The sequence below is a fragment of the Nerophis ophidion genome, linkage group LG14 (genome assembly GCF_033978795.1).
Source record: "Nerophis ophidion isolate RoL-2023_Sa linkage group LG14, RoL_Noph_v1.0, whole genome shotgun sequence".
Classification (NCBI taxonomy): Eukaryota; Metazoa; Chordata; class Actinopteri; order Syngnathiformes; family Syngnathidae; genus Nerophis; species Nerophis ophidion.
Window position 1 is genome coordinate 47,701,618 of NC_084624.1, and position 12,317 is coordinate 47,713,934.

A 12,317-nucleotide genomic window follows, 5' to 3' on the forward strand; every position below is an offset into this window, starting at 1 on the left:
ATTTCCAGGAAAGTATAGCGCCATTGCATTTAGTCCTTCACTCTCACTTTCCTCATCCAGAAATCTTTCATCCTCGCTCAAACTTATGGGGAAATCGTCGCTTTGTCAGTCCGAATCGCTCTCGATGCTGGTGGCCATGATTGTAAACAATGTTCAGATGTGAGGAGCTCCACAACCCGTGACGTCACGCGCACATCGTCTGCTACTTCCTGTACAGGCAAGGCTTTTTTATTAGCGACCAAAAGTTGCGATGTTCTCTACTAAATCCTTTCAGCAAAAATATGGCAATATGGCGAAATGATGAAGTATGACACATAGAATGGACCTGCTATCCCCGTTTAAATAAGAACATCTCATTTCAGTAGGCCTTTAAGGCGGTCTGTCATGACATTTTTAGCATTCAATCAAATTTTATCATGAGGTTTTGTATTAGTTTTCCTAACTAATGTGCCCAGGCACATTTTTTAATTTTCTAAATTTGACCCCCGAGGCAAAATAATTGCCCAGGGCTGGTTTAAGGGTTTAGTAAGGGTTTAGACATGGCCTTAGTGCCGAAGCGGCCTTAATGACATGTGTGATTTCCAGGAAAATATAGCGCCATTGCATTTAGTCCTTCACTCTCACTTTCCTCATCCAGAAATCTTTCATCCTCGCTCAAACTTATGGGGAAATCATCGCTTTGTCAGTCCGAATCGCTCTCGCTGCTGGTGGCCATGATTGTAAACAATGTTCAGATGCGAGGAGCTCCACAACCCGTGACGTCACGCGCACATCGTCTGCTACTTCCGGTACAGGCAAGGCTTTTTTATTAGCGACCAAAAGTTTCGATGTTCTCTACTAAATCCTTTCAGCAAAAATATGGCAATATGGCGAAATGATGAAGTATGACACATAGAATGGACCTGCTATCCCCGTTTGAATAAGAACATCTCATTTCAGTAGGCTTTTAAGGCGGTCTGTCATAACATTTTTAGCATTCAATCAGATTTTATCATGAGGTTTTGTATTAGTTTTCCTAAAAATAGATATATCGGTCCCCAGACACATTTATTTTTATTTTTTTCTAAATTTGGTCCCCGAGGCAAAATAATTGCCCAGGCCTGGTTTAAGGGTTTAGTAAGGGTTTAGACATGGCCTTAGTGCCGAAGCGGCCTTAAAGACATGTGTGATTTCCAGGAAATTATAGCGCCATTGCATTTAGTCCTTCACTCTCACTTTCCTCATCCAGAAATCTTTCATCCTCGCTCAAACTTATGGGGAAATCATCGCTTTGTCAGTCCGAATCGCTCTCGCTGCTGGTGGCCATGATTGTAAACAATGTTCAGATGTGAGGAGCTCCACAACCCGTGACGTCACGCGCACATCGTCTGCTACTTCCGGTACAGGCAAGGCTTTTTTATTAGCCACCAAAAGTTGCGATGTTCTCTACTAAATCCTTTCCGCAAAAATATGGCAATATGGCGAAATGATGAAGTATGACACATAGAATGGACCTGCTATCCCCGTTTGAATAAGAACATCTCATTTCAGTAGGCCTTTAAGGCGGTCTGTCATAACATTTTTAGCATTCAATCAAATTTTATCATGAGGTTTTGTATTAGTTTTCCTAACTAATGTGCCCAGACACATTTTTTAATTTTCTAAATTTGACCCCCGAGGCAAAATAATTGCCCAGGCCTGGTTTAAGGGTTTAGTAAGGGTTTAGACATGGCCTTAGTGCCGAAGCGGCCTTAATGACATGTGTGATTTCCAGGAAATTATAGCGCCATTGCATTTAGTCCTTCACTCTCACTTTCCTCATCCAGAAATCTTTCATCCTCGCTCAAACTTATGGGGAAATCGTCACTTTGTCAGTCCGAATCACTCTCGCTGCTGGTGGCCATGATTGTAAACAATGTTCAAATGTGAGGAGCTCCACAACCCGTGACGTCACGCGCACATCGTCTGCTACTTCCGGTACAGGCAAGGCTTTTTTATTAGCCACCAAAAGTTGCGATGTTCTCTACTAAATCCTTTCCGCAAAAATATGGCAATATGGCGAAATGATGAAGTATGACACATAGAATGGACCCGCTATCCCCGTTTAAATAAGAACATCTCATTTCAGTAGGCCTTTAAGGCGGTCTGTCATAACATTTTTAGCATTCAATCAGATTTTATCATGAGGTTTTGTATTAGTTTTCCTAAAAATAGATATATCGGTCCCCAGACACATTTTTTTTTTTTTTTTCTAAATTTGACCCCCGAGGCAAAATAATTGCCCAGGCCTGGTTTAAGGGTTTAGTAAGGGTTTAGACATGGCCTTAGTGCCGAAGCGGCCTTAATGACATGTGTGATTTCCAGGAAATTATAGCGCCATTGCATTTAGTCCTTCACTCTCACTTTCCTCATCCAGAAATCTTTCATCCTCGCTCAAACTTATGGGGAAATCGTCACTTTGTCAGTCCGAATCACTCTCGCTGCTGGTGGCCATCATTGTAAACAATGTTCAGATGTGAGGAGCTCCACAACCCGTGACGTCACGCGCACATCGTCTGCTACTTCCGGTACAGGCAAGGCTTTTTTATTAGCGACCAAAAGTTGCGATGTTTTCTACTAAATCCTTTCAGCAAAAATATGGCAATATGGCGAAATGAACAAGTATGACACATAGAATGGACCTGCTATCCCCGTTTAAATAAGAACATCTCATTTCAGTAGACCTTTAAGGTGGTCAGTCATAACATTTTTAGCATTCAATCAGATTTTATCATGAGGTTTTGTATTAGTTTTCCTAAAAATAGATATATCGGTCCCCAGACAAATGTATTTATTTTTTTTTCTAAATTTGGTCCCCGAGGCAAAATAATTGCCCAGGCCTGGTTTAAGGGTTTAGTAAGGGTTTAGACATGGCCTTAGTGCCGAAGCGGCCTTAATGACATGTGTGATTTCCAGGAAATTATAGCGCCATTGCATTTAGTCCTTCACTCTCACTTTCCTCATCCAGAAATCTTTCATCCTCGCTCAAACTTATGGGGAAATCGTCGCTTTGTCAGTCCGAATCGCTCTCGCTGCTGGTGGCCGTGATTATAAACAATGCGCGCCTCTCCTTAACGTCACCCCAGTGGCTGCCACTTTGTTTATTTATTCTTCACCTCCATGAAACAAATAAGATGTTTTTATTTTTACGCCCCTCCCCGTCCCCCCCCCCCGTCCGTGGTGCCTTCGCCTTGTTTGTGCACATCTCATTTCATTAGATTAACCACAGGCTGTGCCTATTTGACAAATAAGTTTGATCCTTTCATTCGCAGAATTGACTTCAAATCCCCAAAACGGATTGGAGTCCTTCCCCGCAGGCTCCACGCTGGCCTCATTTCTCCCCATCAAAAGAGTCTGTGTTTTTTTTTTTGGACAGAACTGGGATTAAAAGTGGCTATCTTTGATGGCTCACTTAGCGGAATTACAATGGCGACATTCCTAAGATTGCCTTTACTGCTGTTTTTTTTCATCTTCCTCCACCTGTGAGGTTTGGACCTCATTCGGAAGTTTGTAAGATAAACAGAATTATTAATAACAATATTAAGTACTTTAGATATTACAGGTATTTAACTTAACTGCACAATATATGAGTGTGGAGAGGCGGAGCCGGCGAACGAGCAGCGGGGCAGGGCACGCTGGAGCCCGGCCCAAGATGGCGGCAAGGAGGCGGAGAATGCGAGCGAGCGGCGAGGCGGGGCGTGCCGAAACCGACGCCGCAGTCAAGTTCAGGTGCGTGGATCGCGCACCGGTACACAGTTAACATTTCTCCTCACGATATATAAAAGGGGAGAAGGAGGAAAGATCAGGGCAGAAGAAGTTGGAGAGCCTGCAGCAGCGGATGAAGAGCGGAAGCGGGAGAGAGCAAGACGGCGATGACGACTGAAGAGTGACAAGGAGGAGCGAGCAGTGGGAGCGACGACGGCGCAAAAGACTTCCTTTGTTTGAAAAAATAAACAAGAGTCAAACCTGCATGACAATGTCCTTCCTTGGTGGTCCGTTGAACCCGTACGACGGCAAGAGTCTGTCACAATGGGATGTAAGTTGGGAACAGGCCATGATTGGAGCGAGGCAAAATGACTAATTATTTGGAGTGCATAAGAAAGTGGAAATTCCTCTTTATGCACATGCCCTTTATAGTACACATTCTGTACTAGTGGTAAGTAGCAAACTGCTTAGTCAGTCTTAAAAGCACTAATGTTGACAACGACTGAAGAGCGACACTGAGGAGCGAGGAGTGGGAGCGACGACGGCGCAAAAGACTTCCTTTGTTTGAAAAAATAAACAAGAGTCAAACCTGCATGAGAATGTCCTTCCCTGGTGGTCCATTGAACCCGTACGATGGCAAGAGTCTGTCACAATGGGATGTAAGTTGGGAACAGGCCATGATTGGAGCGAGGCAAAATGACTAATTATTTGGAGTGCATAAGAAAGTGGAAATTCCTCTTTAAACACATGCCCTTTATCGTACATATTTTGTACCAGTGGTAAGTAGAAAACTGCTGAGTCATCCTTAAAAGCACCAATGTTGACAACGACTGAAGAGCGACAAGGAGGAGCGTGCAGTGGGAGCGATGACAGCGCAAAAAACTTCCTTTGTTTGAAAAAATAAACAAGAGTCTAACCTGCGCGAGAATGTCCTTCCTTGGTGGTCCATGGAACCCGCATGACGGCAAGAGTCCGTCACAATGGGGTGTTAATTGGGAACAGGCCATGATTGGAGCGAGGCAAAATGACAAATTATTTGGAGTGCATAAGAAAGTGGAAATTCCTTATTAAACACATGCCCTTTATTGTACACATTTTGTACTAGTGGTAAGTAGCAAACTGCACAGTCAGCCTTAAAAGCACCAATGTTGACAACGACTGAAGAGTGACAAGGAGGAGCGAGCAGTGGGAGCGACGACGGCGCAAAAGACTTCCTTTGTTTGAAAAAATAAACAAGAGTCAAACCTGCATGAGAATGTCCTTCCTTGGTGGTTCATGGAACCCGCATGACGGCAAGAGTCCGTCACAATGGGGTGTTAATTGGGAACAGGCCATGATTGGAGCGAGGCAAAATGACTAATTATTTGGAGTGCATAAGAAAGTGGAAATTCCTCTTTAAACACATACCCTTTATAGTACACATTCTGTACTAGTGGTAAGTAGCAAACTGCTCAGTCAGCCTTAAAAGCACCAATGTTGACAACGACTGAAGAGCGACAAGGAGGAGCGAGCAGTGGGAGCGACGACGGCGCAAAAGACTTCCTTTGTTTGAAAAAATAAACAAGAGTCAAACCTGCATGAGAATGTCCTTCCCTGGTGGTCCATTGAACCCGTACGATGGCAAGAGTCTGTCACAATGGGATGTAAGTTGGGAACAGGCCATGATTGGAGCGAGGCAAAATGACTAATTATTTGGAGTGCATAAGAAAGTGGAAATTCCTCTTTAAACACATGCCCTTTATCGTACATATTTTGTACCAGTGGTAAGTAGAAAACTGCTGAGTCATCCTTAAAAGCACCAATGTTGACAACGACTGAAGAGCGACAAGGAGGAGCGTGCAGTGGGAGCGATGACAGCGCAAAAAACTTCCTTTGTTTGAAAAAATAAACAAGAGTCTAACCTGCGCGAGAATGTCCTTCCTTGGTGGTCCATGGAACCCGCATGACGGCAAGAGTCCGTCACAATGGGGTGTTAATTGGGAACAGGCCATGATTGGAGCGAGGCAAAATGACAAATTATTTGGAGTGCATAAGAAAGTGGAAATTCCTTATTAAACACATGCCCTTTATTGTACACATTTTGTACTAGTGGTAAGTAGCAAACTGCACAGTCAGCCTTAAAAGCACCAATGTTGACAACGACTGAAGAGTGACAAGGAGGAGCGAGCAGTGGGAGCGACGACGGCGCAAAAGACTTCCTTTGTTTGAAAAAATAAACAAGAGTCAAACCTGCATGAGAATGTCCTTCCTTGGTGGTTCATGGAACCCGCATGACGGCAAGAGTCCGTCACAATGGGGTGTTAATTGGGAACAGGCCATGATTGGAGCGAGGCAAAATGACTAATTATTTGGAGTGCATAAGAAAGTGGAAATTCCTCTTTAAACACATACCCTTTATAGTACACATTCTGTACTAGTGGTAAGTAGCAAACTGCTCAGTCAGCCTTAAAAGCACCAATGTTGACAACGACTGAAGAGCGACAAGGAGGAGCGAGCAGTGGGAGCGACGACGGCGCAAAAGACTTCCTTTGTTTGAAAAAATAAACAAGAGTCAAACCTGCATGAGAATGTCCTTCCCTGGTGGTCCATTGAACCCGTACGATGGCAAGAGTCTGTCACAATGGGATGTAAGTTGGGAACAGGCCATGATTGGAGCGAGGCAAAATGACTAATTATTTGGAGTGCATAAGAAAGTGGAAATTCCTCTTTAAACACATACCCTTTATCGTACATATTTTGTACCAGTGGTAAGTAGAAAACTGCTGAGTCAGCCTTAAAAGCACCAATGTTGACAACGACTGAAGAGCGACAAGGAGGAGCGAGCAGTGGGAGCGACGACGGCGCAAAAAACTTCCTTTGTTTGAAAAAATAAACAAGAGTCTAACCTGCGCGAGAATGTCCTTCCTTGGTGGTCCATGGAACCCGCATGACGGCAAGAGTCCGTCACAATGGGGTGTTAATTGGGAACAGGCCATGATTGGAGCGAGGCAAAATGACAAATTATTTGGAGTGCATAAGAAAGTGGAAATTCCTTATTAAACACATGCCCTTTATTGTACACATTTTGTACCAGTGGTAAGTAGCAAACTGCACAGTCAGCCTTAAAAGCACCAATGTTGACAACGACTGAAGAGTGACAAGGAGGAGCGAGCAGTGGGAGCGACGACGGCGCAAAAGACTTCCTTTGTTTGAAAAAATAAACAAGAGTCAAACCTGCATGAGAATGTCCTTCCTTGGTGGTTCATGGAACCCGCAAGACGGCAAGAGTCCGTCACAATGGGGTGTTAATTGGGAACAGGCCATGATTGGAGCGAGGCCAAATTACACATTTTTTGGAGTGCATAAGAAAGTGGAAATTCCTCTTTAAACACATGCCCTTTATCGTACACATTTTGTACTAGTGGTAAGTTGCAAACTGCTCAGTCAGCCTTAAAAGCACCAATGTTGACAACGATTGAAGAGTGACAAGGAGGAGCGAGCAGTGGGAGCGACGACGGCGCAAAAGACTTCCTTTGTTTGAAAAAATAAACAAGAGTCAAACCTGCATGAGAATGTCCTTTCTTGGTGGTCCATGGAACCCGCATGACGGCAAGAGTCTGTCACAATGGGGTGTTAATTGGGAACAGGCCATGATTGGAGCGAGGCAAAATGACACATTTTTTGGAGTGCATAAGAAAGTGGAAATTCCTCTTTAAACACATGCCCTTTATCGTACACATTTTGTACTAGTGGTAAGTAGCAAACTGCTCAGTCAGCCTTAAAAGCACCAATGTTGACAACGACTGAAGAGTGACAAGGAGGAGCGAGCAGTGGGAGCGACGACGGCGCAAAATACATCCTTTGTTTGAAAAAATAAACAAGAGTCAAACCTGCATGAGAATGTCCTTCCTTGGTGGTCCATGGAACCCGTATGACGGCAAGAGTCCGTCCCAATGGGGTGTTAATTGGGAACAGGCCATGATTGGAGCGAGGCAAAATGACTAATTATTTGGAGTGCAAAGGAATGTGGAAATTCCTCTTTAAACACATGCCCTTTATCGTATACATTTTGTACTAGTGGTAAGTAGCAAACTGCTCAGTCAGCCTTAAAAGCACCAATGTTGACAACGACTGAAGAGCGACACTGAGGAGCGAGCAGTGGGAGCGACGACGGCGCAAAAGACTTCCTTTGTTTGAAAAAATAAACAAGAGTCAAACCTGCACGAGAATGTCCTTCCTTGGTGGTCCATGGAACCCGCATGACGGCAAGAGTCCGTCACAATGGGATGTAAATTGGGAACAGGCCATGATTGGAGCGAGGCAAAATTACTAATTATTTGGAGTGCATAAGAAAGTGGAAATTCCTTTTTAAACACATGCCCTTTATCGTACAGATTTTGTACTAGTGGTAAGTAGCAAACTGCTCAGTCAGCCTTAAAAGCACCAATGTTGACAACAATGTGACAAGATGCAACACGCATGACTTTCACACCAACAGCTGAGTGGCAACATTTTTAAACCTTTTTTTAGTTGCCATTTGGGCTTATTTGACTCTAATTAAAATAAAAAAACTAAGACTCATCTTTTGTGGAGGGGCGGAGCCTACGGGCCGACAGAGCGGCAGGGCACGCTTGAGCCCGGCCCAAGATGGCGGCGAGGGAGCAAGGCGGCAATCAAATTCAGGTGCGTGGATCGCACACCGGGACACGATTATTGTATCTCCTAACAGTCTATAAAAGGGGAGAAGGAGGAGAGATCGAGGCTGAAGGAGGTGGAGATTCCGCAGGAGTGGCTTGAGAGCAGGAGCAACAGGAAGCAAGACACGAGAGACGGAGACGCGGCCGACTAAAGCGCGGACTGGAGAGCGAGCAGCGGGAGCGGCGACGGCCCAAAAGACATCCGTTATTGAAAAACAAACGAGTCAAACCTGCTCGATCGTGTCCTTCCTGAGTGGTCCATGGAACCCGCACAGCGACAGTGAAAGTCGTTCACAATGCTCCTAGTCACGTCCGTTGTGTCCTTGGGCAAGACACTTCACCCTTGCTCCTGATGGGTCCTGGTGAGCGCCTTGCATGGCAGCTCCCGCCGTCAGTGGGTGAATGTGTGTGTGAATGTGGAAATACCGTCAAAGCGCTTTGGGCTCCTTAAAAAGGGGTAGAAAAGTCCTATACATGTACAAACATTTACTATTACTTAATTAAAGGTGATTTCTGAATTGATTTCAAATATGTTCACGCTTAAAAGGAGGTCTTTTTCTTCTTTTAAAACTACATCTTTTGCAGGGATTTCAAAAACACTTCAGAGCAGTTCGGGGACCAGGTTAAAGGGGGAAATATGGCATATTATTCTCATGACAGCTTCTGAAGAGTTCTCCACTAATCTTTTGATCATTCCCCCCCCCCCATACAAAATTCTCACGAGAAGGTGGAAAATTCTTATAAATGCATCATTTTATTGACTCTCTTCCTCCCTCGGTCTGGCCCCGTAATAAAGTCTCGGTGGGTCAAGCAAAGGTGTGCAGGCGTTAAGTGTTTGCTCTTACTTATTCCTGCTGATGTGTGACAGTAAGTTAGATAATGGCTTTTTTTTTTTTTGGTACCTCTTGATAAATGAGTTTAAAAGCTTACAGACAGCAGAGGGGAACAATAAAACAACCAAAGTGCTGTTGTGGAGCAACGCAGACTTACTGTGGACTTGGAGTAGTTGTTGCTTCATCATGTACTGCGGACTCTATGAACCTGGTTGAATACATGTGTATTTTTTTTATACACGCACTGCAAAAAGTCAGTGTTCAAAAACAAGAAACAATTAAAGCTGCAAGCAGCGTTGGTCGGGTCCGCCTTTGGCTGCTGCCCCCGAGACCCACGGCCGGATAAGCGTTAGAAGACGCCTTGGAGCCACTATTTTGAGAATCTAATGCATTGTGAAAGTAATGCAGTTGTTGTATTGAAGTGAAAATATCAAACTTCCTGTTGATTTTTGCTAAAGTATGTTAATTATGAAAATGTAGGTCTAAGTGAGACCTACATAGTGTTTTTTGTTTCATGTCTCTATAACATTCCTACCGGAAGTTACAAGCAGTTTTGTCTGTGTTTTCTTCCTGGGAGCAGTTTTTTCAGTGTTTTATTCAAAAATAGCGTGAGTTTAGAAGCATTTTAAGGGGGTCAAATAACAGCTCAAGAGGCAAAAATGACATTTTTCAGGAGACTTTGCACAGGGGTTCTTTGAAGGCGCGTAAAATCCAAACCGGAGAACTTATCAAAACTCTGTTACATACTTTTAATCAGAAGGGTTCAATCTCTCTCCTGTGCGAGTTTGAAGCCAAAACAACAAACGCACTCAGAGGAGATAATGTTTGAAGAAAGGTGACCGGTTTTTACTAAACTTTTGTTTTGAAGGGGGGATTGCAAACTTCCTGTTGATTTTCGTTGGGGGTTGTCAATCTATGAAATGTAGGTCTAAGCGAGACCTGCATAAAAGTTTTTGTTTCATGTCTCTCCGACATTCTTGCCGGAAGTTACAAGCAATTTTGTCTGTGTTTCCTTCCTAGGAGCAGTTTTTTGAGTGTTTTATTCAAAAATAGCGCTAGAGCGCAATTTTGAGTTTTGGGGTTTGTTTTTTTTCATTAAATCGCAATATTCGCCAGTCCTGATGTGTGCGCCAAGTTTGGTGACTTTTGAAGCATTTTAAAGGGGTCAAATTACAGCGCAAAGAGGCAAAAATCGCATTTTTTGCGAAAATGAATTATTCATCTACCTGATCATTTACTCTTAATATCTGCTTAATTTCTCTTTTAACATGTTCTATCTACACTTCTGTAAAATGTAATAATCACTTCTTCTTCTGTTGTTTGATACTTTACATTAGTTTTGGACGATACTGCAAATCTGGGTATCAATCCGATACCAAGACATTACAGGATTATACATGGCGTGACCTGGCTTGTCCACCAATTCTTTAATTCGGGATGATTCCAATTATCTGTGCCAGATTCCTAATGATTTTTAAGACAAAATAGACTCCAATGAAGAGAAACGCTGTCACATATTCAGCATGAATTGATTAACGTGGACCCCGACTTAAACAAGTTGGCGTTTTTCACTGTCACTCATCGAGATCTTGGGCTTGGGGTAACCTGCTAGTCTTGACGCAGCGCTTGTTGCTGAACACGCCATGGACTCTCGGGACGTAAAGATATCTGTCTGTTTGGAATTATGACAACAAGGAGTAAGCCTTTCTCTGGTTTGTCCACAAATTGGAAGTTGCTGGCAGTCTTCAGAGTACCCCAAAGCTGCCAGAAATGATTAAAGGATGCGGGAAGAACTGCGGACACGCTTGTGATTTTGGATCACATCGGACTGTCAGGATTTTGAGGACCAGTCATACACAATTTAGAGTGGGATAGCAAATTTTATGGTCCATGGTTCTCGCCCGGAAAAGGGTGGAGTGCCATCTCCGGGTTGGGGAGGAGACCCTGCCCCAAGTAGAGGAGTTTAAGTACCTAGGAGTCTTGTTCACGATTGAGGGAAGAGTGGATCGTGAGATCGACAGGCGGATCGGTGCGGCGTTTACAGTAATGCGGACGTTGTACCGATCCGTTGTGGTGAAGAAGGAGCTGAGCCGGAAGGCAAAGCTCTCAATTTACCGGTCGATCTACGTTCCCATCCTCACCTATGGTCATGAGCTTTGGGTCATCACCGAAAGGATAAGATCACGGGTACAAGCGGCCCAAATGAGTTCGGGTCTCTCCCTTAGAGATAGGGTGAGAAGCTCTAGTAAAGCCAGATTGGGAGGAGCCAGATGAGGTGGTTCGGGCATCTGGTCAGGATGCCACCCGAACGCCTCCCTAGGGAGGTGTTTAGGGCACGTCCAACCGGTAGGAGGCCACGGGGAATACCCAGGACACGTTGGGAAGACTATGTCTCCTGGCTGGCCTGGGAACGCCTCGGGATCCCCTGGGAAGAGCTAGACGAAGTGGCTGGGGAGAGGGAAGTCTGGGTTTCCCTGCTTAGGCTGTTGCCCCCGCGACCTGACCTCGGATAAGCGGAAGAAGATGGATGGATGGATGGATAGCAAATTTTATTTTCACTCACATACAAAACATTCTAACTTGGATTGTTTCCCTGGCTTGGAGACTCTCCTGAAGGACAGTGCGGCGAAGACACAACAAACTCCCTTATTGTCTCTCGTTGACACACACCTGTTGTTGTTGACTTCCGACTTATCGGCTGCACGACATCAAGGCTTACACACACACATGCATCCGCAAAAAAATGTACGCCACACACACATATCCAACACATTTTACCGTATTGCTTTTTGTACTATTTTGTTCCGTTCATTCTTTCTTTCTTTTCTTTGTTTGTTTTCTGTTTCTGTTGCTCTATGATTTTTTTTCCCTGTAAAGCACTTTGGTTTAATTTAAAAGTTGTTGTAAAGGTGCTACATAAATAAAATTGACTTGACTTGACGACCCCCAATCTATCGCCCTCGACGCAAATCACATAAAAGGGACTGAAGGATGGGTAGCGCCTGAGAGCTGCGGCCTGCCACCATGGCCCCGCACTCCCTCCCCTCTGTTGCAAGATATCTGGAGATGTACATTGTAATATGTA